This window comes from Neolamprologus brichardi, chromosome 15 (genome assembly GCF_056152115.1).
Source record: "Neolamprologus brichardi isolate AB-2024 chromosome 15, ASM5615211v1, whole genome shotgun sequence".
NCBI classification, from domain to species: Eukaryota; Metazoa; Chordata; class Actinopteri; order Cichliformes; family Cichlidae; genus Neolamprologus; species Neolamprologus brichardi.
The window spans coordinates 25,639,958-25,650,482 of NC_142118.1; the positions used below are offsets into that span (position 1 = coordinate 25,639,958).

The 10,525-nt window shown below is 46.0% G+C and overlaps 1 pseudogene; it reads left to right on the plus strand.

Annotated features, from left to right (window-relative positions):
- LOC102782143 (NACHT, LRR and PYD domains-containing protein 3-like) overlaps window positions 1–10,525 on the plus strand; it is a 305,914-nt pseudogene that overhangs the window by 238,872 nt on the left and 56,517 nt on the right.

Genomic DNA, 10,525 nt, shown 5'->3' on the forward strand with positions numbered 1-10,525 from the left:
AGGTGCTGCTGGAGCCCATGATGAAGGACAGAGCAGCAAACACAACGGCTATGTCCAAATTCAGGGGCAGCATGTTTCGAAGGACCCAACCTAACCAGTCAATGTAGGGCGGGTCCTTCGAAAGCTCATCTCACACTTCTGTTTGATATTTATTCAGCTGTGTGTAAACTATAACTTTAATCTCAGCCAAACCAATTTACTCAAGAACAAATAAAACACTGAAAAAAAAACCCAATAACATTCTAATTTATCTATTTGACTATTTGAAGACTGCGGGGGTCTGAAAACGATTTGCCGGGAGTCCGGTGTTCTCTCCGGCTCTAGTGAGCCTTAACCTCCCAGTCAGCTATCGAGCTGGTGGGTAGCAGACGTCTCCGAAATCATCGGAGCACTTTTGCAAATATGTGATGTCTTGATAAATTGAGCATGTATTTGAAGTTTACACACGTACATTCTCACGTGAAAATATCTTAAAAATTTATTTTGTGACCCAGAAAGAGTAATATTAAAACTAAGTAGCTGCTGCCATTGTTAGAAACTGGAATTGGTTAGGCTGTACTATGATTTCTGGGATAGGGTGTGCCACGAAGGATACCCAACCCATCTTTCAAATCTGGGGAAAAGGAGGATGCATTTGTTGCCGCATTTGGAAGAGTCTTCGAATTTGGATAGCCTTCGTCATGTCACTGTGACGTAATTGCCTACAAATGCGGCATTCGAAGCATGCTGCCCCTTAATTTGGACGCACCATATATCATTAGAAATTGTCGAGAGCTGTGCAGCGGGGCTCTGCTTTATTCTGATTGGCTGGTGTCTGGAAGCCTGCAGAGGAGAAGACAGAAATCTGTGAGTGGACTCTAATGTCCAACAGGTAATAATAATAATAACAATAATACATTTTATTTGAAAGCGCCTTTCAGAACACTCAAGGACACTGTACAAGGTAGAATAATAAAAGCAACATAAAAGCAAACAGTTTACACAATCATAAAAGCATAAGACATAAAACAAATTTAAAATAGCAGAGTGGAGAGGTTATGTGGGATAAGCTATTTTGAACAAGTGAGTTTTGAGTTGGGACTTAAAGAGAGAGAAGGAAGAGAGATAGGGGATTCCAGAGTCGAGGAGCAGAGCAGCTGAAAGCCCTGCTCTTCATGGTGGCAAGACGGTGGGAGGGGACAGAGAGAGAAAGGGAAGAAGAGGATCTAAGACACTGAGATGGGGCGGTGATCCGAACCAGATCAGAGAGATATGGAGGAGAGAGATGATGAATAGCCTTAAATGTATACAAGAGTATTTTGAAATTGATACGGTATTTGACCGGGAGCCAGTGAAGCTGCTGCAGGACAGGAGTGATGTGGTGGGTAGAACGGGACCTGGTGATAATACGGGCAGCAGAATTCTGGACGCGTTGGAGCTTGTGGATAGATTTTTGAGTAAGACCAAAAAGAAGTGAATAACAATAATCAATCCGAGAAGTAACAAGGCTATGGACAAGAATGACAGTGGCATGTGGGGTGAGAAAAGGTCGGAGACGATTAATGTTGCGCAATTGAAAACATGCAGATCGACTAACATTATTAATGTGTGAATTGAAAGATAGCGTACTGTCGAGGATGACACCCAAGCTTTTCACAGAGGAAGCAACGAAGACCGGCGAGTTATTGATAGTAACAGAGAAACTGTTGGTTCTGGATAATGTTGATTTAGTGCCTACCAAGAGAGGCTCGGATTTATTACTATCGAGTTTGAGAAAATTAGAAGAGAACCATGAATTTAGTCCGGCTAAACAAATGGTGAGGGAGGATGGGGGAAGAGCAGAATCAGGTTTAGTGGACAGATAAAGCTGGGTGTCATCGGCATAACAGTGAAACTGAATATTGTATTTACAAAAAATGTGTCCGAGCGAGCCGAGTGGCTCCTCCGTGAATCGCAACCTTATCGTGGTGGAGGGGTTTGTGTGTCCCAGGGATCCCAGGGGCTATGTTGTCTGGGGGCTTTTGCCCCCTGGTAGGGTCTCCCATGGCAAATTGGTCCTGGGTGAGGGACCAGACAAAGAGCGATTCAGAAGACCCTTATGAAAAGAACACCGAGGGAACAGTTTACCCTGCCCGGGATAGGGTTACCGGGGCCCCGCCCTGGAGCCAGGCCCGGGAAGGGTGCCCGAGGGCGAGCGTCTGGTGGCCGGGCCTTAGTCCATGGGGCCCGGCCGGGCACAGCCCGAAGAGGAGACATGGGCCCATCCTCCCGCAGGCCCACCACCCGCAGGAGGCGCCATAGGGGTCAGGTGCATTGTGTGCCGGGTGGCGGCCAGGAGCGGAGGCCCTGGCGGACTGACCCCCGGCTGCCAAGACTGGCAATAGGGACATGGAATGTCACCTCTCTGGTGGGGAAGGAGCCTGAGTTAGTGCGTGAGGTTGAGAGGTACCGGCTAGATATAGTCGGGCTCACCTCTATGCATGGCTTGGGCTCTGGAACCAGTCTCCTGGAGAGGGGCTGGACTCTGTCTCAGTCTGGAGTTGCCCCTGGTGAGAGGCGGCAGGCTGGGGTGGGTATTCTAATATCCCCTCGGCTTGCTGCCGGTACGTTGGGGTTTTTCCCGGTGGACGAGAGGGTTTGTTCCCTGCGCCTTAGGGTCGGGGAATGGGTCCTGACTGTCATCTGCGCTTATGCGCCGAGTGGCAGTTCGGAGTACCCAGCCTTCTTAGAGTCCCTGGGGGGGGGGGTGCTGGAAGGTGCTCCACCTGGAGACTCTGTTGTCCTGCTGGGAGACTTCAATGCTCACGTGGGTAACGACAGCGAGACCTGGAGGGGCGTGATTGGGAGGAATGGCCTCCCTGATCTGAACCCGAGCGGTGCTTTGTTATTGGACTTCTGTGCTAATCACAGTTTGGCCATAACGAACACCATGTTCGAACATAAGAGTGTCCATAAGTCACGTGGCACCAGGACGCTCTAGGCCGTAGGTCGATGATCGATTTTGTAATCGTATCACCAGACCTGTGACCATATGTTCTGGACACTCGGGTAAAGAGAGGGGCTGAGCTGTCAACTGATCACCACCTGGTGGTGAGTTCGATCAGGTGGCGGGGGAGGACGCTGGACAGACCTGGTGCACCTAAACGCGTAGTGAGGGTGTGCTGGGAAGGACTAGCAGAGGCCCCAGTCCGCGAGATCTTCAACGCACACCTCCGGCAGAGCTTCAACAGCATTCCGAGGGAGGCGGGGGACATTGAGTCCGAATGGACCATGTTCAGCGTCGCCATTGCCGAAGCTGCTGCATTGAGCTGCGGCCGCAAGGTGGTTGGTGCCTGCCGTGGTGGTAATCCCCGAACCAAATGGCGGACACCAGAGTTGAAGGGAGCCACCAGGCTGAAGAAGGAGTCCTATCGGGCTTGGTTAGCCTGTGGGACTCCGGAGGCAGCTGACAGGTATCGACAGGCCAAGCGGAATGCGGCTCGGGCAGTGGCTGAAGCAAAAACTCGGGTGTGGGAGGAGTTTGGAGAGGCCATGGAAAAAGACTTTCGGACTGCCTCGAAGAGATTCTGGCAAACCGTCAGGCGTCTCAGGAGGGGAAAGCGGTGCTCTACCTGCACTGTGTATAGTGCTGGCGGAGCGCTGCTGACGTCGACTGAGAAAATTGTCAGGCGGTGGAAGGAATACTTCGAGGACCTCCTTAATCCCACTGATGCGTCTTCCTAGGAGGAAGCAGAGTCTGGGGATGAGGGGAATGACCCGCCAATTTCCAGGGGCGAGGTCACTGAGGCAGTTAAACAACTCCTTGGTGGCAGAGCCCCTGGTGTTGATGAGGTCCGCCCCGAGTTCCTGAAGGCTCTGGACGTTGTAGGGCTGTCTTGGTTGACACGCCTCTGCAATGTTGCGTGGAGATCAGGGGCAGTACCCCTGGACTGGCAGACCGGGGTGGTGGTCCCCATCTTTAAGAAGGGGGACCGGAGGGTGTGTTCCAACTACAGGGGGATCACACTCCTCAGCCTCCCCGGGAAAGTCTATGCCAGGGTGCTGGAAAGGAGAGTTCGTCCGCTAGTCGAACCTCGGATACAGGAGGAACAATGCGGTTTTCGTCCTGGTCGCGGAACACTGGACCAGCTCTTCATCCTCTCGAGGATACTTGAGGGTGCATAGGAGTTTGCCCAACCAGTCTACATGTGTTTTGTGGACTTGGAGAAGGCATTCGACCGTGTCCCTCGGGGTGTCCTGTGGGAGGTGTTGCGGGAGTATGGGGTGTCTGGCCCATTGCTACAGGCCATTCGATCCCTATACAACCGTTGCAAGAGCTTGGTTCGCATTGCCGGCAATAAGTCGGACTCGTTCCCGGTGGGTGATGGGCTCCGCCAGGGCTGCCCTTTGTCACCGGTTCTGTTCATAATTTTTATGGACAGGATTTCTAGGCGCAGCCAAGTGGCGGAGGGCTTTTGCTTTGGTGGCCTCAGAATCTCATCTCTGATTTTTGCGGATGATGTGGTTCTGTTGGCTTCATCGGGTGAGGGCCTCCAGCTCGCACTGGAGCGGTTCGCAGCCGAGTGTGAAGCAGCAGGAATGAGGATCAGCACCTCCAAATCTGAGGCCATGGTTCTCAGCCGGAAAAGGGTGGAGTGCCCACTCCGGGTCGGGGATGAGTTCCTGCCCCAAGTGGAGGAGTTCAAGTATCTCAGGGTCTTGTTCGCGAGTGATGGGAGAAGGGAGCCGGAGATCGACAGACGGATTGGGGCTGCAGCTGCAGTAATGCAGACGCTGCACCGGTCCGTCGTGGTGAAGAGGGAGCTGAGTGTAAAAGCGAAGCTCTCAATTTACCGGTCGATCTACGTCCCTACCCTCACCTATGGCCACGAGCTGTGGGTAGTGACCGAAAGAACTCTTCCGGGGCGCGGAGGGCCCTCGGGCCTCTGGCCTCTGTGCCTGCGGCTCGGTTCACTCTGGCACAGCTGGCTGCCGGCGGAGCCGGCGGGCACGCCGGTGCAGCCCCCTCTAGTTTCTGCCCGGTGGCTACTGGGTGACCCCTCGTCTGGGTATCCTCAGCCCTTCCCATGAAGGTGGCACGGATACCCCTCCGGTGGTCCTCCTTGGGCTCTTGCACTCTGGGACCTCTGGATGTCTGGGGCCTGGATCTCCTCCATGCCTGCTTCATGCCCTGAGGGACAGGGCTATGGCTCTCTACATCCTCTTGCAGACCATTACATGGGGAAACCATTTGAATACAAGCGCGCTGACCCACACAGGTGTGCACACAGGTGTTCACTGTTTGTAGACTTAAATCACACCTTTCTTGGCTGCTACTTCAAAGCACATTGTCCGCTGTCTGTCCTGCGTGCTGCACAACAACATTCAATATTTAGTATTTACTGCTGTTTACACTTAGCTAGATTAATGCGATGGTGTTGTGTATGGTATGTTGCTTTGTTTTGTTTTTTTGTTTTTTTTTGCTTGTTTTCTATTCTTTTTCTCTCAACAGGTGATCCCGGAGATATTCTTTTCCCCCCCTTTCTCACTGTCCCTCTCCCCTTCTGTTTTTCTTTTCCTTCCTCTTTCTTTCTCCCTTTCCTATCCCTCACTCATGTCTGTCCCGTCTGTAACAACTGAAAATAAAATAAAATAAATAATAAAAACAAAGGTCGATCAAATGGACCAATACGGCAATGCCATGATGATCCATTTGGAAAAATAAATCCATTGGGTATCCTTGTTGGTCTTCAGACAACAATTCTGACGGCTAAAGAACCAAATGGGACAGGCAAAAAAAAAAAAAAAAAAAAAAGAACGAGATCGCGGATACAAGCGGCGGAAATGAGCTACCTCCGAAGGGTGGCTGGCCTCTCCCTTAGCGATAGGGTGAGAAGTTCGGCCATCTGGGAGGGGCTCAGAGTAGAGCCGCTGCTGCTCCACATCGAAAGGAGCCAGCTGAGGTGGTTTGGGCATCTGACAAGGATGCCCCCTGGGCACCTCCTGGGTGAGGTGTTCCAGGCATGTCCCACCAGGAGGAGGCCCCGGGGCAGACCCAGGACACGCTGGAGAGATTATATCTCTCGGCTGGCCTGGGAACGCCTTGGTGTTCCCCCAGATAAGCTGGAGGAGGTGGCTGGGGAGAGGGAGGTCTGGGCCTCTTTGCTTAGGCTGCTGCCCCCGCGACCCGGCCTCGGATAAACCGGATGAAGATGGATGGATGGATGGTGTCCGAGCGGTAGAAAGTAGATAATGAAAAGAAGGGGCCCCAGGATAGATCCCTGGGGCACGCCAGTGGTCGGAGGAAAGGGCTGAGAAGTAAAGGAGTTGAATAAACTGAGTGCAATCAGTCAGGTACGATTTAATCCAGGCTAGTGGAGTATGGGAGAGACTACTGAGAAGAATGGAGAGACTCCATTCTTCTCAGTAGCCTACTGAGAAGAATGGAGTGAGAAATAGTGTCAAAAGCAGCGCTCAGATCGAGGAGAATAAGGATGGAAAGTAAACCGGAGTCAGCTGCTATAAGAAGATCACTGGTTATTTTAAGTGCTGTTTCGATGCTATGGGAGGAGCAAAAACCAGACTGGAACTGTTCATACAGATTATTATTAGTTAAATGTGAGTGGAGTTGTGTGGCAACTATTTTTTCAAGAATTCTTGAAAGGAACGGTAGATTGGAAATAGGCCAAAAATTCTCAAAATTACTTGGATCTAGACCAGTTTTTTTCAATATTGGGGTGATGGCAGCAATTTTGAGGGAAGCAGGAACAGTTCCAGTGGTAAGTGAAGAATAGATTATGGCAGATATTAGGGGAAGCAAAGAAGGTAGACATGCCTTAACCAAAACTATAGGAATGGGATCTAGATGACAAGTAGAACGTTTTGACTTACAGATGAGATCTGAGATATCAGTAACCGAGGGGAGCTGGAAAGCAGAAAAACAGTGTGATGGGAGAGGAATTACAAAGGAAGAGCTAAATGGAACATCGGAAACCAGGTCATGGTGTATTTTGTGAATGGTGTGCTCACCTGCCACATAAAGAACGGCAGGAATGATTTCCTGAAGCATCGGCACTAAATACGTCTGAGGAGGCGTTATGTTTGTCCCACACACAGACACATAAACAGAGACACGCACACACACACACACACACACACACACACACACCTACACACACACACACACACACACACACACACACACACACACAAAGTCATTTTCATATCCTAGTGAGGACATCTAAAAACATGTACATGACACATGTAGGATCAGAAACATTCCAAAAATCAGCCAATCAGAAGAAGAAATGCTCTTCTGCAGTCTGATGTCCTCTGGGCCTCGTTCACATGACCTAGCTCCTCTTCCTCTGACCAGCTTCCAGCAGTGATGTTTGTCAGTGACGCTGTTCAGAGCTTTGCTGCTTTAATCACCTGAACGCAGCAAGCTCAAAGTGATGTTTGACGAGCTCGAATATGAAGCTGCTAGAAATCAGTGCAGAAACTGGTCGATATCTTCATCTCCTTCATGTTCACCACCGCCTGCTCTGCACCACACTGCCAGGCACTAACTTCAGCTTATTTGCAAGATGTTGATATACTGACTTATGACATACTGAGGATATTATTAACAGTAACAGAAATACGTTAATATTAATAGTAATATATGAGAAATTATAGTATTTCAGAGGAGACAGTACTGATGTATTCTGGTCTAAAGACTTCCTGTATTTGAGTATTTAATTATCCTTTTTCCTGAAGTGTACATGTACTCACTTCCTCTTAAACGTCCTCTATTTACAGAAACTACATTTCCTGCATCCATTTCAAAATAAAACCATTCTTATGTTTCAGTAGTAGAGATGCTTTGTTTCTCTTATTGTGAAACATTCTTTGGGACACAATTTTTGGGGTTTAGGAATCATTGAGCAGGTGAACATCTGTTTAGCTGGTAACGTTTACTGGTTTAAACATGAGAGCAGAGGAATCTGCTGGGTCTGACTGGGAGAGAGGAAGATGACACTCAGACAAATATTTATTCATTCAGTCCAGTATTTAATCATGTTTAATAATACTCCAGTAAAAGTGGAAGTACTGGCTCTGAAATGTATTCAAAATATGAAAGAAAAAGTGTCTTCTTGGAGGACGTTTCTACCAGCTGTTTTATCCAAATCTAACTGAACTCTGTGCTATATTAATGTAATAAAATAATAATAGTAGATGGAAATACAAATCTTATTTCAGTCTAAATTTAAATTTTAATATTTAATTTTAATAAATGAACTCAACTTGAATCTGTTAACATGAACAGAACATGAGCAGAGAAAAGGGAAAATAAAAAATATTTCTATTTTCTGTTTCCTCCATTGTAGAAGGGTGACTTTACCTCTAAACAGTAAAATGTGCACAGTTAGGGGTTACAGTGGATTCAGCAGGTGGGGGGAGGGGGGGTTGTAATGTCTGGTGTGAGGGAAATAATCATAACTAACAGTAATTTCTATTGACAGCTTCACTAGATTTTCTTAATGTACAGGCTGTGATCAGCTGACCTGCTGCTCTTTGTGGATGTACACAACTTAAGTTAGCAGATGTTCCCTGAGTTGTCCTGGCTGATTTCATCCTCTACACTGGCAGTACACTGTTTGTGCTGTCTTTATATTAGACACTATACAACCATCATCAGCTAAAATTCATATGAATCTCTGCTACACTTGATGTAAGCTAACTGTGACCATGAAACCACAGCAACTGTGCACCAGTCACACACTGTTCTTTACTGTAAATCCTTCACAGTGCAGCAAACTAACCTGTTTATCCTGCACTAACCTGCAGAGGATTTTCATGCAGCCTTTAAATAACATAGTTAGTCTTCCTCACTTTGTTTAGAAGCAGGTTTTACACTATAAAAAAACATAATGTCACATGTACAGAGTTTAAAACATGAGGACTTACATTTGAGCTTTAAATGAGCAGTCCTTCCCTTTAAATCTAAGCTCTCTTCTTCATCTCCTGTCCTGCCTTTCTTATTTTTTCCATCTCCGAGTGAAGTTAGCTCTTTCTATGGGTAGAACTTTGTGCCATCAAAAACTGAATTAAATAAGTTAAATTCGAATTTGAATTACTCAGATTGAATCTGAATTGTAACTTGAATAAATGCTTTTCAAAACTAAAATTAAAATGTTTTGAAATTTGAAAAATTTTAAATTAAAATGTTCATCATGTCAAATGACTACCGGATAAACTTTCAGGTTGGTAATAAATGTATTACATTTAAAAGAACAAGTGTCATGTTAACAAATGATAGCCGTACAGTAACTTTTATGCTTATTGTAGCTGTTAGCTAAAAACGCTAATTTAGCGTGATCGACTGTTTCCAGTTGAATTCCAAAGTTGTCATCTTGTACCCTCTCAGAGCCCCGTAGGCTTGCAGAGACTCCTACAGTAGGGAAATGTACAAAAGAATGTCCAAACCATTGTATTTTAGGTTCATATATGTGTTACACTGCATCCAAACTCTTTAGCTAACTTAATAACTTTAGCTACAGTGAATAGTTAGTCAAATTCTTTAGTGCAGCATTACTGGATCATCTCTGTTTGAAGTGCTATAATATGATATATAACTATGACGGAGGGTCGCAAACTTTGTAAAAAACTAAACTAAACTAAACAAAAAACCAACAACAACAACACTTCTCATTCTCTAAACATTTGGCCACAGCTGTAGATTACACTATCAGTGCTCGTTCACTCTTGTCAATAATTACATTTCTAAATTCTCTGTGCAGTTGGAGGTCAACAATATCTAATATGGGATGTAAGTCCCCAAAAAATGAATTCTAAAACTGAAATTGAATTGTAGAACTGAAACTGAATGCTGAGAAGTGAAAATGAAATTATTCGGGAGCTACATTTTTAAATGATAAAATAGTTTCAAAGCAAATGAATTCATTTTCAAAATATAAAATTCAATTTCAATTTAGTGACGATCATTTTCAAATGAATACACTGAATTTCCAATTAAGCTAATTCAAATTCAGTTTTAAAAAAGCATTTATTCAAGTTACAATTCATTCAATCTGAGCAATTCAAATTCGAATTTAACTTATTCAAATTCAGTTTCTGATGGCACAAAGTTCTGCCCATATCTTGCTTTTCTCTCCCTGTGAAATACAGCAGCTGCAACACACTGTGAGACAAACTGCACACAGTTTGTGTGTTTGCTAATGTTTGGTGAGCTGATAGAAATGCTGCATTTCAAATTACCATACACTTAAAAAACATTACACACAGTCTCAGTTACATGTGGTAACTCAATTCAGTTTTATTTATACAGCACCAAATCACAACAACAGTCACTTAAAGGTGCTTTATATTGTAAATTAAAGACCCTCCAATAATACAGAGAAAACCCAACAATCAAATGACCCCCAATGAACAAGCACTTTGGTGAGAGTGGGAAAGAAAAACGTCCTTTTAACAGTAAGAAGAAACCAACTGATTGAGGGGAGGAAGACAGGACAAAGACATTCTGTGGAAGAGAGCCAGAGATTAATAACAAATATGATTCAAT